The sequence below is a fragment of the Neophocaena asiaeorientalis genome, unplaced genomic scaffold (assembly GCF_003031525.2).
Source record: "Neophocaena asiaeorientalis asiaeorientalis breed wild unplaced genomic scaffold, Neophocaena_asiaeorientalis_V1.1 scaffold36, whole genome shotgun sequence".
Classification (NCBI taxonomy): domain Eukaryota; kingdom Metazoa; phylum Chordata; class Mammalia; order Artiodactyla; family Phocoenidae; genus Neophocaena; species Neophocaena asiaeorientalis.
Window position 1 is genome coordinate 1,810,303 of NW_020174149.1, and position 7,613 is coordinate 1,817,915.

Genomic DNA, 7,613 nt, shown 5'->3' on the forward strand with positions numbered 1-7,613 from the left:
TCAAAGATGGCCATTTGGAAGGAGACAAGGGGGGCTTCTGAATCAAGGATTATAGTACTGGACAGGACTATGCAGGTCAGAGACGAAGTTTTTTTCCAAAAATATCATCCTTTGAGTAATTATGTATTATCTGCGTTCCTAGAGTTCCTGGAGCTATAAAACCAATGCATACCAACGTAATTTCTTTATATTTTATTTCTGTCTTTGTCCTTAACTAAGCTTCTGGTTGGAAGTGTCAGTTTGAGAATAATCCCTCTACATGGGTCTAAAGAACAGAGAAGTTTACGGATGAACTTCCTTTAGCCCCTAACACCAAAGAGCTTCTCACCTCCCACAAGTAGAACTCTCTCGTATTTTGTGATTCTGAGGATACCAAGGAGAGTTTCAAGGAAAAGGAGTTACTCACCCAACAGACAAGATAAAGATCCATTCAACTCAGTAGTGTGTGAGCCGAGCTTCCACTAAAGCAAGGAACTCAACATGTCATAATTTTCAAGGCAGCTTATAAAATCCAATTTCATCTCTCAGCAACGTGTAGCTGATAATGCTTGTCACCTGGATGGCCTGCAGATGTGTTTTAAGGATAAAAAAGACACTGAATTTAATTTACAACTTTCTCTAAAAAGAAGAGAGCTTTTCTGAAGTTAATAGAAAACATAACATTGAAAATTAGTACGCTTTTTCAGATACAGATAAATGTTAATCATATTAGCAAACCAAAGGAAGTATTTATCTATTTCAGTTAAAATATCTGTCTTGGCTTCAATTATGTAGCACATATGTAACTAGTTAGAATTTTTGAGAGAGTAACACAAATAACTGCTTTAGTTCCCTACTATCTTTTATTGTTCATTTGCCCTGAAGACTGAGAAAAACTTTAAAAATAATATAGCTACCTTTTAATTATTCATGGAAAAAAGGTAAACAATGTGAGAATCTGTTTTACTTTCATTGCCATGATTAAATAAATAAATTATTACAATCATTTGCCAATTACTCTTCTGATGTATTTGTATTTGTGTTCTTTTGCTTACTGTTTGAAACTAAAATATTTTATCACCATCCTACCTGGTGAAAGGGATAAAAGATAGAGTTTTCCTTACTCTGGTGATTTTTATTTCTCTAAGAAATGACAGTATCAAATTTCCACAGGGATTGAGAAAACCCAGCTGAGTTAGTTTTAGGTTAGATGACTAGATTATTGGATATAAAGTTTTGAATTCTCATACATTTCAATAAAACCACTGATAATTAAACTTCTAACCACACAGTAAGACACTAAAACAAATATTTGCGGATTAGCTATGCAAAATCTACTTCCCCTAACGGAAGATAATCCAAAATTAACTTTAAATAACTATGTATTAATTGAGCATATACTCTGCATGATCATATAACATAATAAATGCTAAAATTTATTTCTAATTCAAAAACCATCCTGGAGGAGGGAAATCATTGACCAGTAGCCTCTGCACATATATATAGTTGAATAGACTATGCTTATATTAGTCCCATGACCTTTCTGCAACTAGACTTTTCTGCATTTCATAAAACTATCTCACCTTACTTAAATACTGTGATGCTTTGATAAATCAAATGCAAAGGCTATACACAAACAATGCTGGGTTTTAACATAACAAAATTAAGATTTTTATTCCATATTTGCAGTAGCAGGTATGTATATGTTTGCATCCCAGAACAAAAATGGACCAGAATAAATAAATTTTCAGAATTGACAAATTAAGCGATACATCTGTCCACACATGGAAACAAATTGTTGAAAACGGTGTTATTTACTAGTCTGTGCTCAGGGAGGAAAGGGAAGAAGGGATGTATTAATTATACATGACGAATGACTTGACACTTCCTGGGTGTTACGATGAAGTTTTGAAAGGTTTTCCTGGGGGATTGCTTCATGTTTCAGATGAATATGTGTTTCTTCATATTTTTACATTTTAAAGACTTAATAAAGATGGCAGAAATACATTATAAATTTTGAAATACACAAACACACACATACACATACACACATATTAATCATATTCAATTGCTCTCAACATCCAAAGAGTCAATCTCTGGGTTTCTGTAAGAAAGACGGATGGTCCCCATTTATTCATGTGCCTATGGTAACCAAATGATTCCAGTTCTCACTTACGTTCTAGATGGTAGCTTGCATCTTGTTAGTGTTACTATTTCATTCAAAGAAACCTGAATGACACAGTGCAGTAGTATTGATGTGTACAGTAAAATTATGATTACCTATGAGAAAAGGAATGGCAAAAAAACCCCTCACATTTGAAAATGACCTTATACCAAAAGCCTACTTCCAAACATTGTACCAATATTGACTTTTATCTTAAGATTGTGCCATTAAAAGACTATTAAACCATCACTTTGCTGTACACCAGAAACTAACACAACATTGTAAATCAACTATAATATAAAATAAAAATTAAATTAAAAAAATAAAAGACAATTAAACCTATTTATATATGTTATTTCCAAGGCTGTCAATTCGAGTTATAACAGAGTTTGTTCCATAATCTCATACACTAGGTATTCATACAAGAAATCAAGAGACCTAACATCTCCAAATCCTAACCAATTCCTCTCTTCCTCCTTTCAGTTGAATAAAAAAATTATAATTTTATCTCTTTCCTTACGGCCTTGTCTCAGGTTTCAGGAAGCTCACTGTGCATAGAGCGATGGGTGTTTCCAACAGAGAGAGACACCGTTTGGCAAAGAAAAAAAATCATCATTCTGAGTCATCGTGAATACTATAGATTGCCCCTACATCTCTGAAAGTAATTCCATAATAAAGTAGATTATAATACACAGGGTCCAACTCGCCACATTCTGTGATGGAACGGTTGCTCTGTGATATGTAATGCTGAGATAATCCTGACATGATGTGTAAGGTCGAGACCTCTCCCTTTTTCTGCCCTCACACCAGCTCCCCACCTGCACAATTAATTCACTGCCAACCACCCCAGTTCCCAAAGACAACGACTCCAGAAAAGCAGTAGGCTAATCACATACCAGGTGTGCCGGCACTGTAATGCCTTCTTTGTCTTTCCCTGCTTGTTTCTCCCATTAACACCTGAGAGCAGGGACCACATCCTACTCTATTATGTGTCTGTACAGCATATAGCACAGGACCTGGCATGTAATAGGCACAAAATAAGTGCAAGTGGAAAGAACAAATTTAAACCATGGTTAGAGCAGAATCTATGGAAGCCTATGTAGTTAGGTTTTATGTAGTAAAAGCTAAGTACACAGGGATTGTTTCCATTATGTGTAACCTTCCAAAGAGCACTGAGAAGACCTCATTGGCCTAGACAAGAACTGGAACTGCTGCTTTGCAAGGAGGTGCCCCTGCTTCAGGCCCACAGAGCCACTGACATCCCTGCTTCAGGTCCACTGACCTCAGGAGGTGAGGAGGGAAAGGGCAGGGTAGAGGCCACTTTAGCAGAGCAGTGCGGACAGAAGCAGGACTGGCCTGCGGCCACACACCGCTGTCCAGGGATGCGGGCTCTGGGAGGCCTACAGAACATTTCCCTGTTTCGTGATTCTCTGGGGCACGGAGAAGAGGGTGTAAGTTAAATACTGGCATTTAGATCTGCTGTTGTTTCTGCATACAAACCAGAAGTGCCTATTTTTTCCATTTATTTTCAGGTAATTGGATCCGTGGGTACCTAGGAAAGTATTTAAAGCTCTACCTCCTTTAACTTCTGGCATCACTATTCACGTGTTTCCCAGGTAATTTACGGCTGAAAGTTCTTTGAGAATGAAAAGATTAGGCCAAAATATAAAAAGATGAGAACAGGGCTTCCCTGGTGGTGCAGTGGTTGAGAGTCCGCCTGCCGATGCAGGGGACGCGGGTTCGTGCCCCGGTCCGGGAGGATCCCACATGCCGCGGAGCGGCTGGGCCCGTGAGCCATGGCCGCTGAGCCTGCGCGTCCGGAGCCTGTGCTCCGCAACGGGAGAGGCCACAGCAGTGAGGGGCCCGCGTACCGCAAAAAAAAAAAAAAAAAAAAAAAAAAAAAAAAAAAAAAAGAGACCCTGGTGGTGCAGTGGTTGAGAGTCCGCCTGCCGATGCAGGGGACGCGGGTTCGTGCCCCGGTCCGGGAGGATCCCACATGCCGCGGAGCGGCTGGGCCCGTGAGCCATGGCCGCTGAGCCTGCGCGTCCGGAGCCTGTGCTCCGCAACGGGAGAGGCCACAGCAGTGAGGGGCCCGCGTACCGCAAAAAAAAAAAAAAAAAAAAAAAAAAAAAAAAAAAAAAAAGATGAGGACAATGGGATTTAAAAACAGATTGCTTCTCACCCCTTGCTGCAATTTTACTTGTTTAACGTGTCATATTTTTCCCTAACCTCCTACATTTACATAGCTGTAATACACTGTCTTTCAACTGTTACAGGAAAACCATTCAAAATATCACTTTCTGTGACTTCTCTATGATTCCTTTGGTAGATGCTTCTTGAGGGCACCAACTTTAACCAGAATCTGGTAGCATAAGACTCTGGGTTCCAGGCATCCGGAAAAACACACTTCCTCTTCCCTCTCCTTTCTGAAAATCAGCTGTTGACAAGATTGTTTACGCTGATTTTTAAGAAGCACCAGAATTCTACTGAAAAGTTACATCGGGGTGGTGTGCTTAAGCGTACGCTGAGCTTCCTGTCAGAACTTTGCGGCCACCCCTCCTCCCTCCAAGACATTCTGTCAGCCAGAACTAGAGAAGTCGGCACATTCTTTCATTTAAATAGCAAGGTAGAAAAGCTGATAGGATGCCTGATCACTGCTTCAGATTCTAGTGATGTCTCACTTTTCCATGATGTGGATTGTTCAACTTGAATAAACCAATCTAACTCGTGCTAGTACCTCATCAGGCTCCAATTCTGCCATTTATGGGGCACTTACCACATGCCAAGCTCTGTGCCAAGCTTTTCACTCTTTACAATCACCTGATGCTGTAGGTGCCCTTGTTATCTCCAGACTACAAACCAAAGCTCAGAGAGAGTCCATACCTTAGACAAGTACACACAGCAAGTGGAGGAGCGGGGAATCAAACCCACACCCACCTTGTGGAGTTCTCGGTCTGGACCATACCCACTCTGCTCTCAGGCGGCTCTCTGAGGGTCTCGCACTTCCCCTCCAAAAAGGTCATTTCTTCTAAAACAATGAAAGGCCAACCTCCTAAAAACGCTTTCCTTTGAGAAAAAAGATGCGTTGCTGTATCACACATCGTGCGCTCTTATATTTCAGCAATTTTTTTTTTTTTTTAAGGCGGAGGTACACAGTGGCCTGAAAATACGAGTTCGGCCTTTATGTTGAGAGCATAATTAATAACTTGGTGAATTGGTATTGCTATCCTGACCGGTCGGCGTGCGGGCTGTTAAATCACCGGGCTCTGAGCTCTATCGCCGCTGGGCGGTGCAAAGCCCACGCCGACTCCGCGGTGTTCCTTCGCCATCTAGAGGCTCCGGTCTGCAGTGGTGCTGTGTCCCTGGAAAGCCAGGCTGAGTTCTGAAATGAATCCTTGTGCCCCTGTTTGGATCACTCCTTTATGGCATTTCAGTCTTCTTTTCTCCTGTGAAAACAGAATTGCTTTCTTCGTTAAGTCTCCAAACTCAAGAAAGGCCAATTGCATTAAATAAAATATGATGTTGATATTTTCATGATAATGAATTTGAGAAATGCAATCATGAGAAAAATAGCTCATTAAAGAGCTCTACTGTTGGCATTTTAGGAATAAACACAATACTTTCTATACACAGTGATCAATTACCAGTTATGTGAGCAGTGATTCATCTCTCTTTGAATATGTCTGATATTTGAATGTTCATCATGTAAGTTGCTAGATGTTTTCAAATAGCAATAAGAAATAAAAACAGCAAGACCTAATTTCCTAATCTTTGCCTTATATGAAAACTTTAGAGGAAAAATTGCTAGCAGATATCTAATCTGATAAGCTGTAATAATGTTTATAATGATAATGATAAGACAACTAACATTTATTGAGTCCTGTGTTTAGTTTTGTATGTTTATATATTATTTCTAAGCTCATAATAATTTGAAAGTTATTAGTATCATCATCTGAGGAAAAAAAATCTTAAGTTCATATAAATTATAAAGCTGGTAAATTACAACCAGTAATTGATGAAACTGGCATTTAAAACAAGACATCAAAAATCCATTGTTTTTCCACTAAATCATGTTAACTTGAAGATAATAAAGAAATACTAATTGTTTATCCAAAGTGACAAGTGATAAGTTAATATCATTAAGTATTTTGCATTAAAGGTAAACAATGAAATTCTTTCACTTGTTTAAAATTGGATTGAAAATCATTGAAATAGGTTACATTTTAAAACTGAGTGTACAGTTTAACCTGCTGCCATGTCAGATGAAATTGTTTAACCTGAGGAATACCCCAGGGTGAATATAAGAGAGAACAGAGATGGGTATGGAAAAAGCAGAGGTAAGGGTGACTTGATGAAATGATATTGTGGGATGTTTTCAAGCATCTTTCAAAAATGAATCCACTGCTTCCAGGTTCATAGGCAGGTAGCCTGGTTCTAGATGAAGAGTTAGACTACAATGTCTTCTGCTCCAGTGGAGCCAGACCCTTCCAGAGTGAGGGGTGAGATGGTCCTACAGGGCACAGGCCAACATCACAATGTCTGTTTCTGACATCCATGTTCTGAGTACTTCTGGCTTCTCCAGAGTCTGTCTATTGTTAAAGATTTTTGCTGAGATTTATATTTTGTGACATTTTATTCACTCAGAAATACTTCAACAAAAAATATGTCATAAATGTTGAATAGTTAATATCCTGAGAGATTTTTCAATGCAAATGTTTACATACAAGCTCTAATATATTCCTGTGGAAAATATATGTCCTGCTACGAATACTTGGAGGTGTATCCACAAATTGAGGGGGGGCACAATTATTCTTCTTAGTATATAAATGTGGATTCTTCGGTATTTTTTAAATTGTAAAAGTAGCATATGGGCAATATGATCTTAGAATGTTAAAACTAGAAGGGATGTAAATATCATCTATTCTAGTCAACATTACATTTTTCACAGATGAGAAATCTGGGGCCCATAGAGACGAAAGAACTTGCCCAATACTCACAGGAAGATAAGGGCAAATCCAAGAATAGAACTTGGTGCCCCGATTGCTAGTCTTGATCTGTTGACAGAGTGCAATATGTGCTGTCCATGCATAGCCCTTCCTACTCACACACAATGCAGTAAGCTTGATGAATACACAATGTCTGTCTTTGCTGGGCTGTAACAGATCTCAGTAAGTGCCTCTAACAGTGCCTGGCATATAGTAGATACTCAATAAATACTGGCTGAATATTGAATGCCTATATGAATGCAATCACCTGGTGGCATCTTCTACATCCACCTGTATAGAAGAGAATGCAGTAGAAAAGATGATACCCAGAGGACAATATTTATAAAGAAACCCCTCCATTATTTTGTCCTTCATGTGATGGAAATGCAGGGAGAATGTCAGATTTGCCATAATGAAAAATCATTATCCTTTTGTCATAATTCCAGAGCACTTACACAGGAAATAGACAGTGTTTGTCATCACAG

At 39.0% G+C, this 7,613-nt stretch overlaps 1 long non-coding RNA gene across 1 annotated transcript in view; it reads right to left on the reverse strand.

The window, feature by feature from the left end:
• Positions 1-5,571, reverse strand: part of LOC112406286 (uncharacterized) — a 96,840-nt gene extending 91,269 nt beyond the window's left edge. The window contains exons 1-2 of the long non-coding RNA XR_003004528.1: positions 5,081-5,571; positions 407-564 (exon numbers count right to left, since the gene is read on the reverse strand). This is a non-coding gene — a long non-coding RNA (uncharacterized LOC112406286). The remainder of the gene's footprint in view (positions 1-406; positions 565-5,080) is intronic.
• Between the last annotated feature and the right edge of the window lie 2,042 nt (positions 5,572-7,613).